Source organism: Trichosurus vulpecula, chromosome X, assembly GCF_011100635.1.
Source record: "Trichosurus vulpecula isolate mTriVul1 chromosome X, mTriVul1.pri, whole genome shotgun sequence".
Lineage (NCBI taxonomy): Eukaryota > Metazoa > Chordata > Mammalia > Diprotodontia > Phalangeridae > Trichosurus > Trichosurus vulpecula.
In genome coordinates this window covers 23,144,140-23,155,180 of record NC_050582.1, presented here as the reverse complement: position 1 = coordinate 23,155,180, position 11,041 = coordinate 23,144,140, and positions in this window count along the sequence as shown.

Below are 11,041 nucleotides of genomic sequence, written 5' to 3'. Positions count from 1 at the left end.
CCAAATTACTTTGCTACTGTTTGGTTGCATGACCTTGGCCAAGTTATTTATCTCTCTAGTCCTTAATTTTCTCTTCAGGATAAGAAGAATAATCCCTGGCCTGCTGTGAGGATCCAGAGAGAAAATGTAAATCAAGCCCTTTGTAACTAGAAAGCATTTGATCATTTTTGGTTTGGTTTTGCTTTCCCAACTGAGTAAGTGTTAGTTAGTTAGGGCAATGGAAGGCTGGGAGAGGATTTTTTTGCAATCATAGAACTGGCTCCAAATTTACCAATGATCTCTTCATTGCCAAATCCAATGGACTTTTTTCAATCCCTAGCCCTCTAGACTTCTTTGCGGTCTTTGACACTGTTAATCACTTTCTTCTCCTTTATATTCTCTTCTCTCTAGGTTTCTGTGACCCTGCTCACTCCTGGACCTCCTCTTAACTGATTGCTCCTTCTCTGTCTCCTTAGCCAGATCCTCTTCCAGGTCATGACCACTAACCATGGATGTGCCACAAGTCTCTGTCCTGGGCCATTTTCTCTTCTTCTGTACCATTCATTTCAATTCCCACAGTTTCAATTATTGCCTCTCTGCCAATGATTCTCAGATCTCTTTGGCTAGCTCTAATCTCTCTCCCAGTCTCTAGTTTTGTATCTTCAACTGCCTAGGGAACATTTAGAACTAGGTATTCCATAGACATCTTAAATTCAACATGTCCAAAATGGAACTCCTTATTATCTTTCCTCCCAAACCCTACCCTCTTCTTAACTTTCCTACTGCTATTGAGGGTACTGACATCCTCCCAGTCACCCAGGCTCACAACCTAGGTGTCATCCTCAACTCCTCCCTCTTTCTCACCTCCCATAACCAATCAGTTGTCAAGACTTGTCACTCCTACCTTTTTAGCACCTCTTCTACATGCTCCTTCTCTTCTCTGATACTGTCACCACCTCATGCAGGCCATTATGCCAGGACAATAGTTCAGACCTGGACAATGGCCTTCTGGTTAGCTTTCTGCCTCAAGTCTCTCCCCATTCCAATCTATCCTCCCCTAGGCTGTTGAATTGATATTCCTAAAATACAGGTCTGACCGTATCACACATAGCCTTCCTTCCACCGCTACCACCATTCTATAAACTCTAATGGCTGGCTATTCCTTCCAGTATCAAATAGAAGTTCTTCTGTTTGGCTTTCAAAGTCCTTCATCGGCTACCTGACCCCTTCTTTCTAATCTTCTTGCCATTTATTCCCTTCCACATACCCTGTGATCTAGTGACACTGGCCTTCTTGGAATAAGAGACTCCATCTCCCAGCTCTAAGGATTCTCACTGTCTGCCCCTCCCTCCATGACTGGAATTCCTCATCTCTGTCCTTGTTCTTACCTCGGAGACTACACCTAATTTATCCTATCTCTATCTTGTTTGGACATAATTGTTTGCTTATTTTGTCCCCCATTAGGCAGTGAGTTCCCTGATAGTAGGGACTGGGCTTTTGGTTTTGATTTTTCTGCCTTTCTTTTATTTCCAGCTGCTTGGCAAAGTGCCTGGCACATAGTAGGTGCTTAATAAATTCTAGCTGACTGACTGATTCTTCAGCAGAAGGAATGTCAGCCTACAGTAACATCTTGTCTACTTTATTAAAGCAGGGTCATCTTTTCCACTGTTAAATCATGTCAGATCTTATTTAAGTGAAGTTGGCTAGTAAATGACCAAAGCAGAACACTAAGAGCAAGACCTAGTGCCTCAGGAAGTGAGTCAAACCCAAGGCAGTATCATTGGTTTCTTGACCTAAAATGTTCCCCCTTACCCAGCATCCCTCTTCCCCTGCCCCATACTGATCAATGGAAACACTCATGTGGGCTATAGGTTTTGTTTATAGATAAGTTGCTCATGCCAGCTGGGCCTGGTTGGCAATTTCTACCATGTCCGGCTCCAGCTTCCTGCATATTCTCAGTCTGCATAGGTCACCTACATTAATCTTTGGTATCTTGATCAACCCCCAAGGAGTAGATGGAATCCTGAGTAGGCCAGTTTGACTGGAGTGGAGACTATGTGAAGAGGACTAATGAGAAATAAGATTGGAAAGATATGTGGGAGTGAGGGGTTTTAAATACCCAGCTGAAGATTTTATATTTATCCTAGAGGGCTAGGAAGCCATTGCAGATTTTTGGGTAGGGGACTGACATAGACTTGTGTTTTAGGAATATCAATTTTTTCAGCTGTGTGGAGGATGGATTAGAAAGGGGAGAGGTTAGAATTAGGAGGATGACTTAGGAAGCTCTTGCAATGGTCCAGGTGAGAAGTGATGGCCTGTACTAGACTGGTTATGGGGTGAGTGGGGAGACAGGGTTGGATTGGAGAAATATTGTGGAGGTAGAATTGACAAGATTTAGCATTGGGTTGGATACAGAGGGAGAGAGAATGAGGAGTGATGGATGACTCCAAGGTAAAAGACTCAATTGACTAGAAGGATGGCAGTGCCCTCAACAGTAAACGGGAAGTTCAGAAGATGAATGAGTTTTCAGTTAAAGATACTGAGTTCTGGATGTGCTGATTGAGATTTCCAAAGGGAAGTTGGTGAAACAAGACTAGATTCCAGGAGAAAGATTAGAGGTGGACACATCTGCCTTCAAGACCTTGGGCATATCAGTGCCAAGGATGAACTGTGGAGGTGATCCAAGGTTACAGACTAATAGTATGAAGGATGAAAGGGTATGAGGGTGAAGGCTTCAAGGGTGGGAGACAAGTGAGTACCTACAGAGTAAAGACTGAATTAATCTGAATATCACTAAGCATTTCTGAAGCACTCACTTCATGTCAGGTATAGACAAAGTGAAACAGTTCCTGGCCTCAAGGAGGTTATATTCTAGTGGTGGAGACAGGATGTATACATTTGTCTATAGAAGAGGCTTAGAAAGTAGAGGGGAAGCAGGAGCGGCTGGAAAGGCCCAGAGAGACCTCCTGCAGTAGGGGGCTATACCAGGAGGTCAGGAGATTCCTAGGTCACTGATGCACTTACTGAGAACACCAAAAAATAAGAGCAGGGGGTGGGATGAAAAGATCACTGTAGTCCATGTAAGAAGTTCATTGAGGAAAAAAAAATAAAAAATAAAAAAAAAGAAATTCATTGAGGAAGGAGGAAAAGTGACTTCAGATTAGTAGATGACAGGCATGAAGGATCTGCAAAGGAGAGGGTCAGGGGGACGGTCTAGAAGAAGGAGCACCCTGACTGTGCCCAGGATCTGGGGCTGGGAGGTGGAGGAGAGGTGAAAGATGAGAGAAGGAACAGCCCCCTTTGAAGTGAGTGACTAGAGACTGAGCTGGATTTCGGTGAGTGCTAGAAGATGGGAGGAATGAGGAAGGATGAGATCTCCAAAGAACAGGAGCTTGGTGCGAGTGGTGCAGGACTGCATAATATTAGGAGTGATTTTTGAAAACCACAGCAGAGATTTGAGAGGACAAAGTGGTAGGGAAAGACGGAAAAGGATGAGGCTCAATGAAGTGAAACTGGATTGGGAGAGCACAGGAATTTGATCCTTGGCAGCAAATGGCCTGGAAAGCCAGAGGTTAAAAGAGCAGAAGGAATGAAGAGAAGAAGATCTTTTCAATGGGGAGCCTTCTCTGCAGAGTGCCCACAGTTCTTACTGTCAAGGTCACACATTCCACACAGAGGAGAAAAAGTAGTTCCTTCCAGCCATCCTGGCTAAGCTCTCCCATGCCAATGGGCCTAAGGGAAGGAAGAAAAATGGAAATGTAATGGATTTCCTGGCTCCTCATCCCCGTGGCCACTCGCCGGCATTAGATTGTTCAGCCATACAGTATGTACAGTCCGTCCCTTCCCACCTCCCCAGCCACACAGGCTTTGCCAACTCCTCTCATGGAATTCAGCCAGCCTCTTTGGCAACAGAGGAGCCAGATTTTCCTTCAGTTCAATGTAGCATGAATTTATGAAATGCCTACTGTGTGAGAAGCAGTTAATCCTGTTTGCCTGAGTTTCCTCATCTGTAAAATCAGCTGGAGAAGGAATTGATTATTTCTACCCTGATATTTAATATAAACCAAGATGAAAGTTGAAATGCTTATAGAATTCTAGAGCTCAAGAGGACCAGAAAGATTACCTGGTCCCCCCCTTTCCTCCCATTTGATAGATGAGGAATGGGAGGCTCAGAGAGGGAAATCCATGTCCAAGATCACACAGCCAACAGAGCTGAGAACAGAACCCAGTTAATTCCCCTTTGTGAACATCACATTTTAACCAAAGTAGTCCACTTGCTATTCCCCATACATAACATTCCCTAGCTCTGTACCAGGGCACAGACTGGGTCCTCCATACCTGTGCCGCGCTCTCTCTTCACCGCCCCCCACCCCAATCCTCCAAATCCCTAGGTCCCTTCAAAGCTCAGCTTCAGTCCCTGATGCCCCAGTTAATAGCACCTCCCACTGGATTCACTTTGTGTGTTTTGTATCTAGTTACATGTGTTCATCTCATTAAGCTCCTTGAGGGCAGGGACTATTTGGTTTTGGTCTCTGTCTTAGTAGCCCTTTCACAGAGTCTGACATGTAGAAAACACATAGCAAAAGTCTGCTGACCTAATGAAGGCAGGTTCTACACTTGCTAATATTTTTAGCATTCTTATTACAACCATACAGAGGACCTTCAGAACTTTCCGAGTCAGTCACCCAAGAAGGATTCCTGTAGGCCCCACTTGAAGACCCAGACGGGGAGAAGAGCTTTTTCAAGACTCTTAGTTTTGGGCTTTGGCCCCTAAACCCTGGGTGCGACGATTTAAGATGTTTGGCATGGCACTGGGGGCTTTTCCTTTAGGACAGCACTTGGCTTGCTAAACTCTAGCTGAATCTTCAGTTCTATTGCTATTTACCATCTAAATGAGATCCCAGTCCGTTTAATTAGTTGTTGACTTATTTATAAAAAAGACAATCTTTGGAGTCTGAGCCTTAGATAATGAATTGCTCCAGAACAAGAGATAAGGTATTAGCTAGATTCTACAGCCATTTAGGAGTGAAGGTCTCTCTGCATAATCGGTGAGATTCAATATCCCTTCTTTGAAAGTGTGATTTTTCAAAAGAGAGAGGACAATTTTCCCTTGACGAGAAGCAGTTCTGGTAATGAATCTAACTCAGAAAGAGACAGGAAGTTTGACAGCAAGAGTCGAGACACGGGGGTTCAGCCCTCACGAATTTCTTTTTCAGTCCTAGGAAGAAAGGTCATCTAAACATGTGAGCACAATACGTGAGCGGTCAAAGGATGTGAATAAGCAGTCTGAAAAAGCACCGCAAACTATTTATAACCACACGAAAGATTATTGCAAATCACTAGTAATAAGTGAAATGCAAATCAAAATAACCCTGAAGTTTCACCGCATCCTCGGCAAATTGGCAAAGAAAGCAAAAGATAGAAATAAATGATGTTGGAGAGTTTGTGGAAAGATTGGCATGTTCATGGATTGTTGCTACTGGAATTAGTTGCAACCATTCCAGAAAGCAAGTTGGAATTATGCTAAGAAAGCAATTAAAATGTCCACACCCTTTAATCCACTGACCTCACTGGTAGGCATATACCTTAAGAAGGACAAAGGCAGAAAAAATATCCCACGTATACCAAAATATCCATCCATAGTAGCACTTTTTGTGGGAGCAAAGTAGAAACAGAATAGATGCCCATCAACTGAGAAATGGTCATCATCATAACTAGCATGTGTTTTGGCCTATAAGTTTGGAAAAGTGTTTTAATGTCTCCCATTTGCTGCTGACAATAAATCTGGGAGGTGAGGCCTATTATTGTCCCAATTTTACAGATAAGGAAACTGGGGCAAACTGAGATTAATTAATTTGCCCAGGGTCACATAAGCAGTAAGTATGTGAGGTACGATTTGAATATGGGTTTTCCCGACTCCATCTATCCACTGTGTCACCTTAAGGCTGCCTCACATAAAAGTAGTGGAATATTACTGTTCCATAAAAACAATTAATAATGAATTCGGAGAAACATGGTCAGACTAATGAATGGACAGAGTGACACGAGCATGTGTGTGTGTGTGCGCGTGCGCGTGCATGCGTGCGCACGCACGTGTATGGCTTGAGAGGCTGAACCCTGAAACCCTGAAAACTGGTCTTGCTATTTTGGACTTTTTGGAAGTCCGATAGTTGAGGTAAGAGGGTGAGGATGGGGACAGTGAGAGTTCTGAACCACTCTCTCATCCGGTGTGGAAAAGAAAACATCCCAAGTGGGGCAAGACATACATGTCCAAACACATGGATCGCCCTTTTGTGTGGCAAGGGAAGGAATGCTAATGGGCTTTCCATCCTGACCAGCAGGAGTCCAGCTCTAGCCTTCGTGTATTCTTGGCACCCAAAAGGGCAATCAATACACAGATAAAATACAGACTAACAATTGAAGTAAACTCAAGGAAACTGGGACATGACAAGCAGATGGGATGGGGTAAGGATTGCGCGTAGGAAAATACTGGGATCAAATTAACATAAGGAAGAAGTTTTGACTTAGCTCATTCAAGAAGCAAAACCACTTAGCTACCCACTATGGCCCAATGCATTCTGTCAACCAAAATCAAGATTCTATTTTTGTGTACTTGTCTACTTGTTTTATGTGGCATGCTTGGCCTTTTGGTTTTCTTGCCCTATGTTTTTGTTTAAATATTTGGATGCTTGTTCTCATTGCCATAAAATATATATTTTTTAAAAAGACCATCAAGGCTCTGAAGAGGGACCTGAGTGAGACAGCCTGAGTGGAAGAGACCAAATTTCAACCTCAGTGACAACAGGAGATAATAGATTTTTTAAAAATGAAAAGTCTCTAAATACATGGAATTGTATAGTTTTTAATCCGTAACAGTAACATGGCTTTTCTAGCATCCCTGGGTTCACAATTCACAATTATTGATTTGACCTTCAGTCTTCCAAGTGATCTGCAAAATATATCACAGCGCTCTATGTCAGCACAAGATGGGCTATTATCTACCATGCTGGGGGTAAAGGGAGTGTTACAATCAGAAATCCCAATTAATCACGAGTGTTCCTGTGATATCCCAGATGGTCCCCCTCTTATTCCCTCCCTGTCACTCTCTCTTCAGACAGGGCAGTGATTTCTACGAAGGCTTCCCCTTCTCAATCTCCCAAAAGGAAGGATGAAAACAACAACAACCACCACAATTATATAATCATATAAGAATTCACCCAGGAGTTCGGCAGAACGATTCCTGGGCACATCCCTATGGGTGCTGACTAATAGGCTCAGTAAGATAATGGACACTGTTGGAAGTTCTGGCTTCTAGAGTTTCATGGTTGGTAAAATTGACAGCCCACATAGCATCTACTGTAACTATTTTCCATTTGAGATGCAAAATACTCTATTACTATTCATAAAGTGGGTTATATGGACAAGGCAGAAAATCACTCTTGTGTGAAGTTTTCATTCTAATGAAAATTCATTCACTAGATCTTGTTAGCAGTAGGCTCTTCCCCAGGCAGCATATTCTGTCCCCAAGGGGTCATTACACATATTCTATCGTCTCAGGTTAGAAACTTTAGGTCCAGGTCCCTGTATATAGCATAGAACAAAGCAGTTCAACACTACATCAATAGGCATAGCACAGTGTAATCATTGTAACTGGTCATGTGACCAGTTGTCCAAAAACAGATTCTCGTTGGCTGATATCAATGAGTCTCAGATGAGCTGTTCACAGAGAAATTAAAGCGCCTAAGAATGTTAGAACTAGAAAGGGCCTTAGAGGCCATCTAGTCCAAACCTCTCATTTTATGGAAGAGGCTCTGAAAGTGTCAACAACTTGCCCAAGGTCACACGGTGACAACAACTAGAATCCAATTTATAGTCAAGGATACTTTGATTCTTTATGTCAATTGTTGGCCTTATGGATTCTAAGTCAATTTTGAAAAAAATCCTGGACTATGATGAAACATTAATTAGTCTGATCTGATCAAATCTACTTCAAATGTATTTTTCCTCTTCTATAGCTATTAAATTGGAATTTTAGACTCTCAGACTGAGCTACAGTATCCAGGACTATTACTGAAGTCAGATGTTATTAAAAAAACAACTTGTGACATTTACTTGCAAATCACAAAGTAAATTAGCTTGGGAAAAAATGTGAATTCCTACAGTGAGTCCTTTGCATAATCAATGCCTCTATGGAAACAGTGGTGAAAACTACCTTTTAAGGTGTTTCATTACCCTGGAAACCAAGTAAGTGCCAACGACCCTGACTTTTAAAACACCAGTGGAGGAACCATTTAACAAACATATACCTGCATAATGTTAAGCTGAAAATGTCATGGAAGTAACTAAGGAAATCTCTCTTCTCTTCTTCCCCCATCTCCCCCTAACCCTCCCCTTCCTTCCTATATGTGCTTTTTCAGTGTCTATAGTGAGTCCAGTCCCTTACTGTCTCCTGTAGGGGATATAGGATGAAGAAATGGCACTGTCTCTGTGCTCAGAGAACTCATGGTGAAGTTGAGAAAGGAGAATGCGACTACATGAAACAAGGCAACACAAGTGCTGTTGGAACCAAGAGTAAGGAGAAGACTGGCACAAGCTGAGGAGTAACAATCACATTTGCTGATGACTGATGGTGAATTCTTTCAAACTCTGGGAAGTGGCTCCCAGCCTATGTTCCTTCACTTCCATATATCTCACCTCCCAACCAAGGCCAGCACTATCCAAACACAAAAGAAGCAGGATTTCTCTTCTTTTTGAGAAGGGATGGTCTAATAACATCTCTCATTTGAACAAAATGGAAAAGTTGTTGTCAAACTATTACAAATGCACGATCCCTTTGAGGAAGGAGGGTCCAGTAGTCATCACATAACATAGTCACATAACATGGCAGTGAGGATCTTCACCATCCTGGCTGTCTGCCCCTGGAGGTTATCAATGACCTTAATAAAATGAAGTGCTAGCAACTGAACACAATACTTCAGATGTACTCTAACCAGGGTGGGAGCAACAGAACTATCATTTCTCTCCTTCAGAACATTTTACTCCTTTCAATGTAACCTAATATTGCATTAGCTTTTTTGTTTTGCATGCTACACTATTACAGCACTGACCCTGACATCCACTAAAATGCCTAGACTTGTTTCCAATGAATGTTTTCTAGCCACACCTCCCTTATCCAATACTTGTAAGATTGATTTTTTGACCCCAAGTGTAGGACTTTATATTTATCCCTATTTATCTTCAATAAATGTAATCTCTTGTGAAAATTAAAAAGATCATTACATGTAGGAATGGTTAAGTACTCCCCTAAAATGCTTTTCTCATACCTTTGCCAGCAACATTAGGGGCCTGATCAATGAGGCCTGGTCCTCAGAGCATGAATAATATTGCCTGCCTTGTTTTGATCCATCACTGGGATTTTGCAAGGCAGGTTCTGGCCATGGGTGTCTGCAGGGCTGGTGTCATGGCAAGGAAGAATGTTCCCATTGGCTGAGGACCTATAACTTAGCACGTACAAAAGGTTTGTAGGCAATCTCTTGTACTCTACCTTGGCAGCTTTTTAGTGAAGAAGAATTGCCATGATCATCTGGGTAGATGGTAGGGAGTAGTGCTAGGGCAATAGCTACTTTTTCTCCACACCAGGTGACCAGTTGTCCTTAAGCACGTGACACCTACTTCTCTTGGGTTTATTTTCCTTACCCTAGGGTAAATAAATATCTGGAGATGAAATGGACTGGATTAAGACCTTATGAATTTCAGACTAAAATGGCAAATCGAATCAGCGGAGCCAAGATGGCACTGTGAAAGGAAGTAACTACTGGAGCTATCTCACAAATTCTGTCAGATACATCTAAAAATGCGAATTTGAGCATATTTGAGACAGTTGGAAGCCACTAGAAGACTGAGAGGGGCAGAAGTGCTGGGCATGCGGAATGGCACCAGATCACACCAACCAGGAACAGCAGAGGAACCCAGCCAGCACGCTGGTCTGGGAGAGCGCTGGGCGAGCAAAATGCAGGAACAGGAACAGACCCAGGGTGGAAGTATCAGCTACAGCGGTGATTGAGCCCCGGGCTCTCAGCCCAAGATGGGAGTCTATCAGAGCTAACAGACACACCAGCACAGAGGCTGCACCCCCGGGAGCAGATACCCCGGAGGCCTCCAGCCAACAGCCTAAATATTTGAAACTCACCTTCTTGAAATTCCAGGAGCCATGATGGCCAGGTAAAATGGCTCTCATCCCTCCCTTGAATAAACCCAGAGGATACTCCCTCGGGAGAAACAGAGGAGCCAGAAGTGGGGCTTCAGTAGCCTTTTAATGAGAGAAGTTAGGGATAGGGCCCTTCTTGTGGTGGTGGGAGGAGACTAGTGCTGGAAGAGAGGTGTCCCAGCAGGCCTCACCTCAGCAGAACAATGAGAGTTGCTGGGCTCCAGCAGGGTAGAACTAGCAAACATCAACAACAGGACCCCAGACATGCATTTGAACAACCAGGGGAAGTGGCAGACATCAGTGCAGACAAAAACTGAGACCACTTGTGCTGTAGAACAGTCCCAGGGAAGAGGAGATTTCCAGCAGCCAGTCCACTTGTCCCCCACACCTCACGAAACCAGAGGCCATAGCACACAAACCCAATGAGCAGGCCCACACATCCCAGCACAAGAAGCTTGGGACAGAGTCCCCTGAGCCCCAGAAGCAGAGATCCACTTTAGAAGCAAGGAGGAAAAAAATACACCATGAAAAAACACACTAAAAAGCCAAGGACCATTGATTCTTAATATGGAGAGAGGGAAGATCAAAATACCAATTCAGAAGAGGACAGAATGAACACTACACCCACATCTGAAACTGCAAAAGGGAATGTGAACTGGTCTCCAGCCCAAAAAGCATTCCTGGAAGAACTCAAGGAGGATTTTAAAAAAACAAATTAGAGAGGTAAAAGAAAAAATGGAAAACATGGAAAAAAATCACTGATGAAAACAAATCTTTAAAAAGTAAAATAGGCAAAATGGTTAAGGAGATTCAGAATATAAATGGAGAAAATGTCTCATTGAAAAGTAAAATTAA